The sequence below is a fragment of the Tachypleus tridentatus genome, chromosome 12 (assembly GCF_004210375.1).
Source record: "Tachypleus tridentatus isolate NWPU-2018 chromosome 12, ASM421037v1, whole genome shotgun sequence".
Lineage (NCBI taxonomy): Eukaryota > Metazoa > Arthropoda > Merostomata > Xiphosura > Limulidae > Tachypleus > Tachypleus tridentatus.
Window position 1 is genome coordinate 65,300,343 of NC_134836.1, and position 10,348 is coordinate 65,310,690.

Below are 10,348 nucleotides of genomic sequence, written 5' to 3' on the forward strand. Positions count from 1 at the left end.
ATTAAAGAAACTTTGTTCGTCAAGACCAGACATAATCTAAACAAAATACAGTACCATTAAGACTAAAAGTATGAGTATGAAATGTTTACATTGAGATGAATTGATTAATGCAGGTAATAACACCGAAGATTTATGTGAATTATACCCTCATTCCCTTAGGACTAACATGAGTCGATCAGTTATATGTGTTATACTTTATACTCTATAATGTTTTTCAGTACTGATTACGACTGGCCTAGAACTAAAGAAGTTGAGCCTTGTATACCGAGAGAATTACCGTAAAACAAAACCATGAGCTAGGTGGGTCTTCCACCTGAATAACGCTATATTTCAACTTTCAACTCGATCAAACGTCAAATTAAAACTTAGTTGAATGGGCAGCAACTGCCTGTTGTACTTCTGAAAATGAAAGACAGAAGGCCTTAAAAACGTAGTCCTTATTTTTAACAACAGACAGTTGCCGTCCATTCATCTAAGTTACATCATAAATAATCTGCCTGAACAATTTATCAAAAAATATTCTATAACATTAACATGGAAGAAACAGTGTTGTCTAGAATATTCAATAACATCGACATGGAAGAAATAAAGTAGTCTAGAATATTCAATAACATCAACATGGAAGAAATAATGTAGTCTAGAGTCTATAATGTTGTTTATTACTTATACTGATTCATTGCCATATTTGTGTAGATTTAATAATATTAGTTTTTATTTTTTTCTTAGAAGAATGTTTAATATACTACTATATGAAAGACTAAGATAGAGTTATAACGATATTGTTTTACGACATATGTTAGATGTTTAAAAATATATCAAATGTTGTTTATCTAATAAGAATATTAAAAATGTTATCCTACATTAAAACCTTTGTTTTTTTAGCCATTGATAAAGACAACTTATCTCAAGAATATATATAAAAAACGGCTCGTTTGGGTTGAGAAAATTTTTACGTAAAAATTCTCTATGTAAAAAATTTTCTCAACCCAAACGAGCCGTTTTTACATATATATATTTCTCTACAAGTGGGTTTTTTCGACATCACGAACGTATCTCAAGGTTTATGTGCTTTTAACATAACGGACGTGTCGTGACTACACTGTTTATTACAAAGTATAGTTAATGGTTTGCGTCCCGCAGCTTCAGAAACGCGCTCCGCATATCGCTGTTTGGTGTAGTGAATGTAATGGAACATAAGTGATAGATACTGTTGAATTATCAACTTTACTTGAATCTATCAATTCAAATATATGAATACCTATGTCCTGATAGCCTTATATAACATTGCAATAAGTTTATCGCAATAGAGAAATAAAGGCATCTATACTATGAAGCTTTATTTTTACCATGTTTATTTAGGGCTTAACTTAAATTATGCGCGTAAGGCGTGCGACTCGTAATCCGAGGGTCGCGGGTTCGCGCCCGCGTCGCGCTAAACATGCTCGCCCTCCCAGCCGTGGGGGTGTATAATGTGACGGTCAATCCCACTATTCGTTGGTAAAAGAGTAGCCCAAGAGTTGGCAGTGGGTGGTGATGACTAGCTGCCTTCCCTCTAGTCTTACACTGCTGAATTAGGGACGGCTAGCACAGATAGCCCTCGAGTAGCTTTGTGCGAAATTCCAAAACAAACAAACAAAACCTTAAATTACACTGGCGAAATTTCTCCTCGTGATAATATAATATATTTTAAAAGAAAAACGATGTTATATGTGGTTGAATCTAAGTTTGTTTGTTGAATAAAGATAACAGAGTAACACTGCATCCATTTCCTTGATATCACTTAAACAAAACTCCCTCTATTTGTTAATTATCTGGAAATAATTCTGTGATAAAATTTGTTATTTAGTAGATGCACTTGCGCAATGTCCCCGAAAGTGTTTCGTTTCAAAAATAAATAAAACTGAGATTAAGAGTGACAAATATTTTAATTTCTTGCTTTTGAAATTCATACGTCATGCTGGGTTGTAGAATTCATTATTATTCTCGCGATTCATGGCATGCACATGTTTTACTGACCTCACCTTACGACGGTTTAAATATCGACTGTAAGCTTCCCTTATGTGACGTCATTTTAGTGTCTTATGATTGACTGACAGATGACACTACTTTTACAGTGGTGCGAATAGTTAAAATAAGTGACTTCTCCAGATGGCCGAAGTTAAAATGAATTGTGATGGCGCATTCTAGTTACATTGACGTATCAGAGCCAGTAGTATGTTATTTTATCCAACTAACATAATGTATATAAAGTACTAAACAGGATAGCAATGCAAGGATTAGAGGAGATAGAATTAAAAAAAACAACTTGCGATTTCTGTTTTAATTTAATCTTGGCTCAAACTGTTCTGCATTAGTTTATGCGAGTTTATCACCTTCGTAGAAATAAAGATATCACGTGACTGACATGTAAGATCAACTAGCTGCCTAATCGACTTTGAAAGGTCCAAGGTCTTGCAAAACTTAGACGATGCAGAAATTGAAAATGTTTGTGTAATGTGATTACTGTACACCTGTTGGACGGATTGTAATATAGCCTTTCTTAAACTGAGCTGAAATTATTTCTTCAACGTTTTCAATTGTGAATCCGGTCTGTTGGTGGATCAAACAACATCATCACTTTACATAACTCATGTCCGGTCTCAATGATTCTATACTGGTTCTAACGACAGCCCTCACACTATCCACTTACCTCCAGCTGCTCAGCGGTAAGTCTGAAGGCTTATAATGTTAAAAACCAGGTTTCCATAACCTTAATGAGCACAGCACATACGGCCCATTCTGTAGATTTGTGTTTAAAAAAAAATAGACAGAACTATCCACTTCGATGCATGTGGCTTTCTTTACTATTTTCTCTCTTCGGTATCATATATGGATCTTGGTGTGTGACCAGTGACCACAGAAACGCCCTTTGACCTTATTTCCCTCTTTCTCTCTCTAACGGAAAATAACATAATTAACTTAGGTTTCGTGGTTCGAGTCACGTTACTGACAGAATATAATTACCCTCCGCACCTCTGGTCCGTTAGTGAGTCATAAGAGTGACAGTGAAATCCCACTATTCAGTCTTACAAGAGCAGCCCGAGAGTTGGCTGTGGATGTTTTGGTTGACTGTTTCCGCTCTAGTCTATCAGTTCAAAATTAGGGTCGGAGGACGCAGGTAGCGAAATTCAACAAACAAACGTTAACTTGGTCAGTTTTAAATTCCACTTTCCAAAACATGTTATAAAGACAAACACGAGAAACAGTATAATGGAGGAACCATTTAATATAACAGCTCTAGGTGATCTAAGACAAAAATCATCTAAGGTATCATCCACTGATGTTGAAGAGGTAATGGGTGTTCGAATCTCGTACTACACAGAAAGTGAAATTACATCTGGCTTAAGTGATCTAAACACTACGAATGCGTCATACATTTTTCAGTGTGACATGATGATATATAGAATCTATAAGTTATATGAACACCTTCGCGAAACGTAAATAATTCGTCTCCCAAAATACGTCGTTTTTCTATTTTTCTCGTTGTTGTTTCCATTGTTGTATCCACCGGATATGAAATAAAATTTTATTACAAGTTAGGTTGTTTGGTAGTGCATAGAGAGAACGTACTCCTTGAAGTCTGGACAGGCTTATAGTCGTTAGACCAAGTAGAATAGTGTTTCTGAAACATCAAAACGTAAATAAAAATATGATATTAATAAAAATGACGAAAATAAACAGTGAACTATGTTAGTATGACTGAAACAAGTCATGTGGAAGGAATGTTGGTAAGTATTCTGAAATAAACCACGTGGAGGAAAGTTTGTTTGTTTCATTAATTTGTTCGTTTTGGTTTGTTTTGAAATTAAGTAACACAATGGGCGATCTGTGTTCTGCCCACCACGGGTACCGAAACTCGGTTTCTCGCGGACTTATCACTGGAGGGAGGAGAATTTCGTGTAAAGCTACACGAGGGCTATCTGCGCTACTCATCCCTAGAGGGAAGGCAGCTAGTTATCAATGCCCACCGCCAACTCATGGGCTACTCTTTTACCAACGAATATTGGGGCTGACCATCACATTATAACGCTCCCCACAGCTGAAAGGGCGAGCATGTTTGGAGTGACGGGGATTCGAGCCCGTGACCTTTGGATTATGAGTCGAGTGCCTTACCACCTGGTCATGCCGAGACGCCGTGAAGGGAATATGGGTGATTCGAAATATCCACAAGAATTATATTTCATCACACTAAAGTTTAATAGAGTTAATACATAATTAGAATTGTATATACACAAACTATACTTTTTTTTCTTGAGAACTGGAAGGTAACAACTAAGAAACAACCTCAGTAAACTGAGTTTCATTTATTAGGCCTGTGTTAGGCGTCTGGACGTTTTTGTTAACGTTATTATCAGAATGGATAAATATTGTACTTTTTGGTCCATGTCAGGAGAAACTAAATTTCTTCAGTATTCCATGCACCCTACAGAAAGTTTGTTGTAGCAACTAAGACTATCCTTGCACTTGGAATTTATCCAGCCAATTATTTGTCTTCTTTGTACGCTGATGTTATCTTGATTCGCCAGAAAGGATTTGAATCGACCTGTAGTAAAGCCTAAATGCTGATGGAACTATTGATCAGTGGGTAATTTCACAAAAACGTAAACTCTACACAACATAGGAACCGTGGAAGAGTCAGTCATAGTTAAGACAGTTTCTCTAGCCCTGAAACATGGGAGAAGAGGCTAAGCTTCAAATAAGGAACGTAACGCGAGCTTTAAAATGTGATCACTCGCACGTGCATTTCAGAATGGGATATTGATGTGTATATTTTTCACTGGATATGTAATAGTTATCTTGCAGTATGGTCTACCTAACCGTATCTCATTCGTGTTACAACAAACAATTTGGCTTTATGCCACAGTGATGCAGAATTCTGCTACAAAAGACAATATCAAAACTGCATATTGTCTCAGAGTTTACAGAATATAAAGTAAGTTTCCTCTAAACAATAGTTAAAAGCTTCGTATTGTTTCAAAATTTACAGAATATAAAGCAAATGTTATTAATGTATTCGTACTTCCACTAATAGTTTTATTTGTACGTTTTGGATTTTTATTTTCTAGTTAGGCCTTTCAGTTAACAATAAAAATGTAGCAACCGAAACTCTCTGAGCACGAAGCAAAATGTTAATGTTCCACTGAGCGCTGCAGGTGGTTTATAAGCCCGCGTGTATGTAAATATTATTATAAGCTGTTTAAACTGAACAATATTACATAACGTTTAAACAACGATAGTTTTCTTCGCGAATGTTTCCTTCGAATTCATGTGTTACGTCATCTATCATGCAACATAGTTGTTTGGTTAACAAATAATGTAGGCGTGGTTAGAGATGCAAGTAACTAATATACAAGCAATCTAGGGTAAATATTCAGTTTAAAACAAAAACAAGTGGATAATAAATCACACAAGGCTACTGCTTGAGTCTTGTTTGTGTCTGAAAGAAGACATGTTCTTAAACCTTTGAAATAGGTAAATATAAGATATCTCATGGAAGTTGTGTATATGTTACCAGTTGATAGAGTTTCCTTAACTACATCATCGTATAGAGACATTTTATTTAATAAATATGAACGTGCAGTAATGATGAAAAATCAGTACATCGAAACAACGAAGAGAGAGCATTCAAGTCGATTTCAGAGCCTCGCGATATGTTGTAAAAAACTATATTGAACTATATTCATTAAAACGTATGTTAAACATTAACGCCATTTGTGAACTTAAAGACGTGTTCAGTGTGTCATTACTTTAAAACATCATTACTGTAATACTGTAAGTTTAAAGCGGAAATGTTTTAAGCTTGTTTATTATTTGTTTATTTAGAATTAACCACAAAGCTACACAATAGGCTATCTGTGTCCTGCCCATCACGGGTATCGAAACCCGGTTTTTAGCGGTGTAAATCCGCAGACATACCACTGTGCCACTGAGGGGCTTTTTTATAGCACTTTAATATATGCATCTGGCATAAACTTTTACAAATACTTTAATGGGTATTATGTGTCTAATGTTCAGTTATTTTGTCTCTTTTTTTTGTACATATAAAATATTTTTACTTATGATTTGGACAATAAGCAGGAATACTTTTTGTTCCTTCCCACATTTTAAATAAATTTTATTCTCAACTGCTTGATTAACGTGTTGTTCCAATGGCATCTCAGTTAGATAACCTGTATTATTTGAACATATGTAATCTCTTTTATACATTAGTTGTCAAGCAACATGGAACTTTTAAGAAATATGTCCTTTTAGAGAGGACAATTGTAGGACCTGATAATAGGTGCTTTAGTGACCCAAATTGTACAACGTTTTGGCCAGAGGAACAATATTAAAGATTATTTCTACATGTTGGTTATCACTTAAGTTTAATTAAGTAGATAAAACAGTGGGTGGAAGACCACGTGCTTTACGTCCAATTATTTCCTCATGGAAATAAACATAATTCTTCAGTATATATTTCAGAAACTTACCAATGTCCTTCTATAAAGATCTGAAGAGTTCTAACAACCATAGGTGGGGCCACTTGTTCTTAAACAGCTTCCACCGGGAGGTTGTAGTTTTTGTTCAACCCTGTACGTATGTGTGAGTGTGATAGGAAATGGAGAGAAAAATAAATATAATAATGCCATACATTTAAAAACAAATTTTCTCGTGCTGAAGACCAATAAATGCATCATCACAAATAAAAAAATGTATCACTAACGTGCTTGAAACTACAAACTATGTATCACTTTTTAGTGATCGTATAATACGTTAATATAAAACCTGACAAAGGTAAATGTGTTTAAGAATTTTTAAATATTGTACAAAAATACTTAGATGTCAAGAAAGAAAATTGTTATTTAATGTTCTGTCTAGGATGACTTTAAAAATAAATTAATATTCATTTATGACGTGATTGCTGCTAATAAAGTCGCGTGAATTTTAGAGAAAGGGTGAGGGTGTGAAGTGGTACCAGTTGATACTAAAATTAAACCAACAAAGATTTAGAGTTATGGTGAACAGAGGTACCAGTTGTTACTAAAATTAAACCAACAACAAAGATTTAGAGTTATGGTGAACAGAGGTATCAGTTTTTATTAAAATAAAAAATTCAGGATTAGGACGTGCAGTAGTACCAGTTTCTATTAGAATAAAAAAGTTCAGGGTTAGGGCGTACACAGTTACAAATTGTTACTAAAATAAATATCCACTAGTAGTACACTGGAAATGTCGGAATCAGTTCCTTTAGCTTCAGTGAAAATACAACGTTGTCAAAACATTCAAGCTTTAAATTCTTTAATGTTAGAAATGATAGGAACTGTTTTTTCTTTGTACCTAAACATGTGCGGACCAGGAATCAATACGAAACTAAGCTTAGGCAATATTAAACTTAGATGTTACTTTACGTACGTATTATTACTTTACAAAGTTAAAAAGGAGCAAATACGATAAAAATATAATGTCAGCTGGATATTATGTTGTTTTTCAAACAGGTCCAAGGACATAAAGTAAATCTGATGTCATCGAAAAAAGTTTCTAAACACTTGATGCTGGTAAAGACATATGTTGCCCTATTTGAAAATAAGGTAGGATAACAGTATTTTGCTTATGAAACGTTTTAAACAATCGAAATGTAACTCCAAAGATAAATCAACTTACGGTTCATATTTTAAGAAAAATACATTTTATAATAGATCCAACGTTTTACCTTCTATATCTTGTTCCAGTAGTAGTAACTAAACAAATTTCCCGCGTCCATCTTTATCGTTTGCAGCAATGTATTTAAAGAGCGTCTGAACAACATTACCGTGTTATTTCTTTTTCTTATTATTTGTGTGATTTACTTTTCATATCTTATTTTTAAGCCTAAGAATACGTTATCGAGTGATCTGTCACTTGTATTTATTCTTTTTCTAACACTTCCTGACACCAAAATTTTTCTATAAATAATTTTTTCATTACTGCAAACCCGATGAAAGGCTGTTGCCTATTAAAACGTATTTTAATTTTGCGAATTTTTCACCTTGTTTGTTTTCTTCTCATCAATAACATTTCAACCATTCGCTGTCGTATACTGTTTGCGAAAGTTTTTTGCTTCGTAAAACATCACTAGTTGTTGTTAAGCCTAACTTAACTATAATATTAATAAATCAGTCAAGATTACAGACACAAGCAGTTCATTTGTGTTAATAATTATAACTAATTAAGTATATAACACAATATTTAATATTTCTAAAGCTTGTTCAGTCACAAATACAAATGGCTGGGGCAGAAATCTCAAAGTTCAACTAAAACTGATTGCCTGAATAAAAGAAACGGAACTGACTGTCACGTTTATCACGCTCCATAATTGATATCGTTGAGCTTGTTTATCAGCACATAACGGCTGGAATATTGAACCTTCAAAATAATAGCTCGGAATGTTAATTATCAGGCACGTTCAGCCAAAAGTTGTAGTTCAAAAAATTACGTATTAGTTTTACTACCGTTAGAAGAAAGTTCAAATGTATCTGTATATCTTGTTTAAATTATTAGCTTATTAAGTGTTGATGTAAGAAATTAATCAAAGAAGTAGATTTATTAATTAAAAGTTGATTATTTGGAATTAAGCACAAAGTTATACAATGAGCTATCTGTGCTCTGACTACCACGGGTATCGAAACCCAGTTTCTAGCGGTGTGAGTCTGCATGCATGCTACTGTGCAACTGGGAGGGGGTGAGAAAGAGAACTGACGTGAAAATACAGTTTATTCTATTGTTATATTGTCCTGTGGGGAATATTAACGTTTTGTAACTTTACTTTGAAGGTAACTTAGCTTGGAGAATTAGAACTCATAAAATCGAGATTCTATCCCTGCGTTTGGCACAACACATATAACTGTTTATCAGCTCTGTGAACACTAGCGATTGCTGGTGCGTTTGTTTGTTTCAAATTAACCACAAAGCCACACAAGAGGCTATCTGTGCTCTGCCCACTAAGGATATCAAAACCTGATTTCTATAGGTTTGAGTCCGAAAGCATACCGCTGTGCCACTTGGTAGCGAACACAAATCAAAATGTACGTAACATAAAGTGATTGTCATACCTTATACGTACGTTTACGGTTTTCATTCTTTTTTAGAAGAAAATCCAAACAGTTTTCATCATGCTGAACTTACCAGATACTGCTTTCTAGTGACACAGTGGTATATCCGCGGACTTACAACGTTATAAACCGAGTTTCCATACCCACAGTGGGCAAAGCATAAATTGCTCATTGTGTATCTTTGTAATTAATTCCAAACAAACAAGTACTAGAAAGTACTTGAGTTGTTTTAAACTAACAAATACAGAGAAGAAACAATGTAGCAGTGAGTACAATTTCTAAGTGTACATGATTATCATCATAAGACAAATTATTGTAGCAAAACAAATCATAAAAAACAAAAAGATTACTGGAACGGGAGCAGTCACTGTTCATTGATACAGAAATAGAAGTTTTGGTTTGTTTTGAATTTCGTGCAAAGCTACTCGAAATTGTCCGTCCCTAATTTTGCAGTGTAAGACTAGAGGGAAGGCACCTAGTCATCATCACCCACCGCCAACTCTTGGACTACTCTTTTACCAACGAATAGTGGGATTGACTGTCACATAACGTCCCCGCCTGAACGGGCGACCATGTTTGGCGTGAGATATAGAAGAGTTAAGAAAAGATTAAACTACGATTAATCTAATATTGTTGTTAAAGGATCTTGTCACGGGTTTGTCACATCAAATGGAATTTCCAGATTCCAAGTCACCAGTTCAAACTTTTCTTGTCTTGTTTCGGTTTACGAGACCTTACATGTACATTGTCAGGTGGGTGAAACATGTTTCTGTTTCTCGGGAGAGCAGATGATATATGTTTCCTGCACGCGTGACATCATAAATGTGGAGACATGTTTTGTTTTTATTTAAGGCAGAGCTACACAATGGTCTAACTGAACTGTGCTAGCTTCGGGTATCAAATTGTAAGTTTTAGTGTTATAAATTGTGGAAAAGAACCTGATTTTCAACCATAAAATTTGACAGACAATGTTTTGTAAGGTTTGTTTAACGACTGAATGTTTTTTCATATATCATAATAATATTTTTACTAGATGCTAGTACAGTACTGCCACCGCTAATATTGATAATTATAGTTATAAACTATCCCAAGTTATTTGAAAGTATTCTTCTGCACGAATTTAATTATGATTTCTAAACAAAATTAATTTTGGACAATACGATAGACTTAGAATAACTTGAATAACATTAAAAATTAAAAACAAGATTGTGAATGTAAGGTTAAATGTTGTAAACACGTAT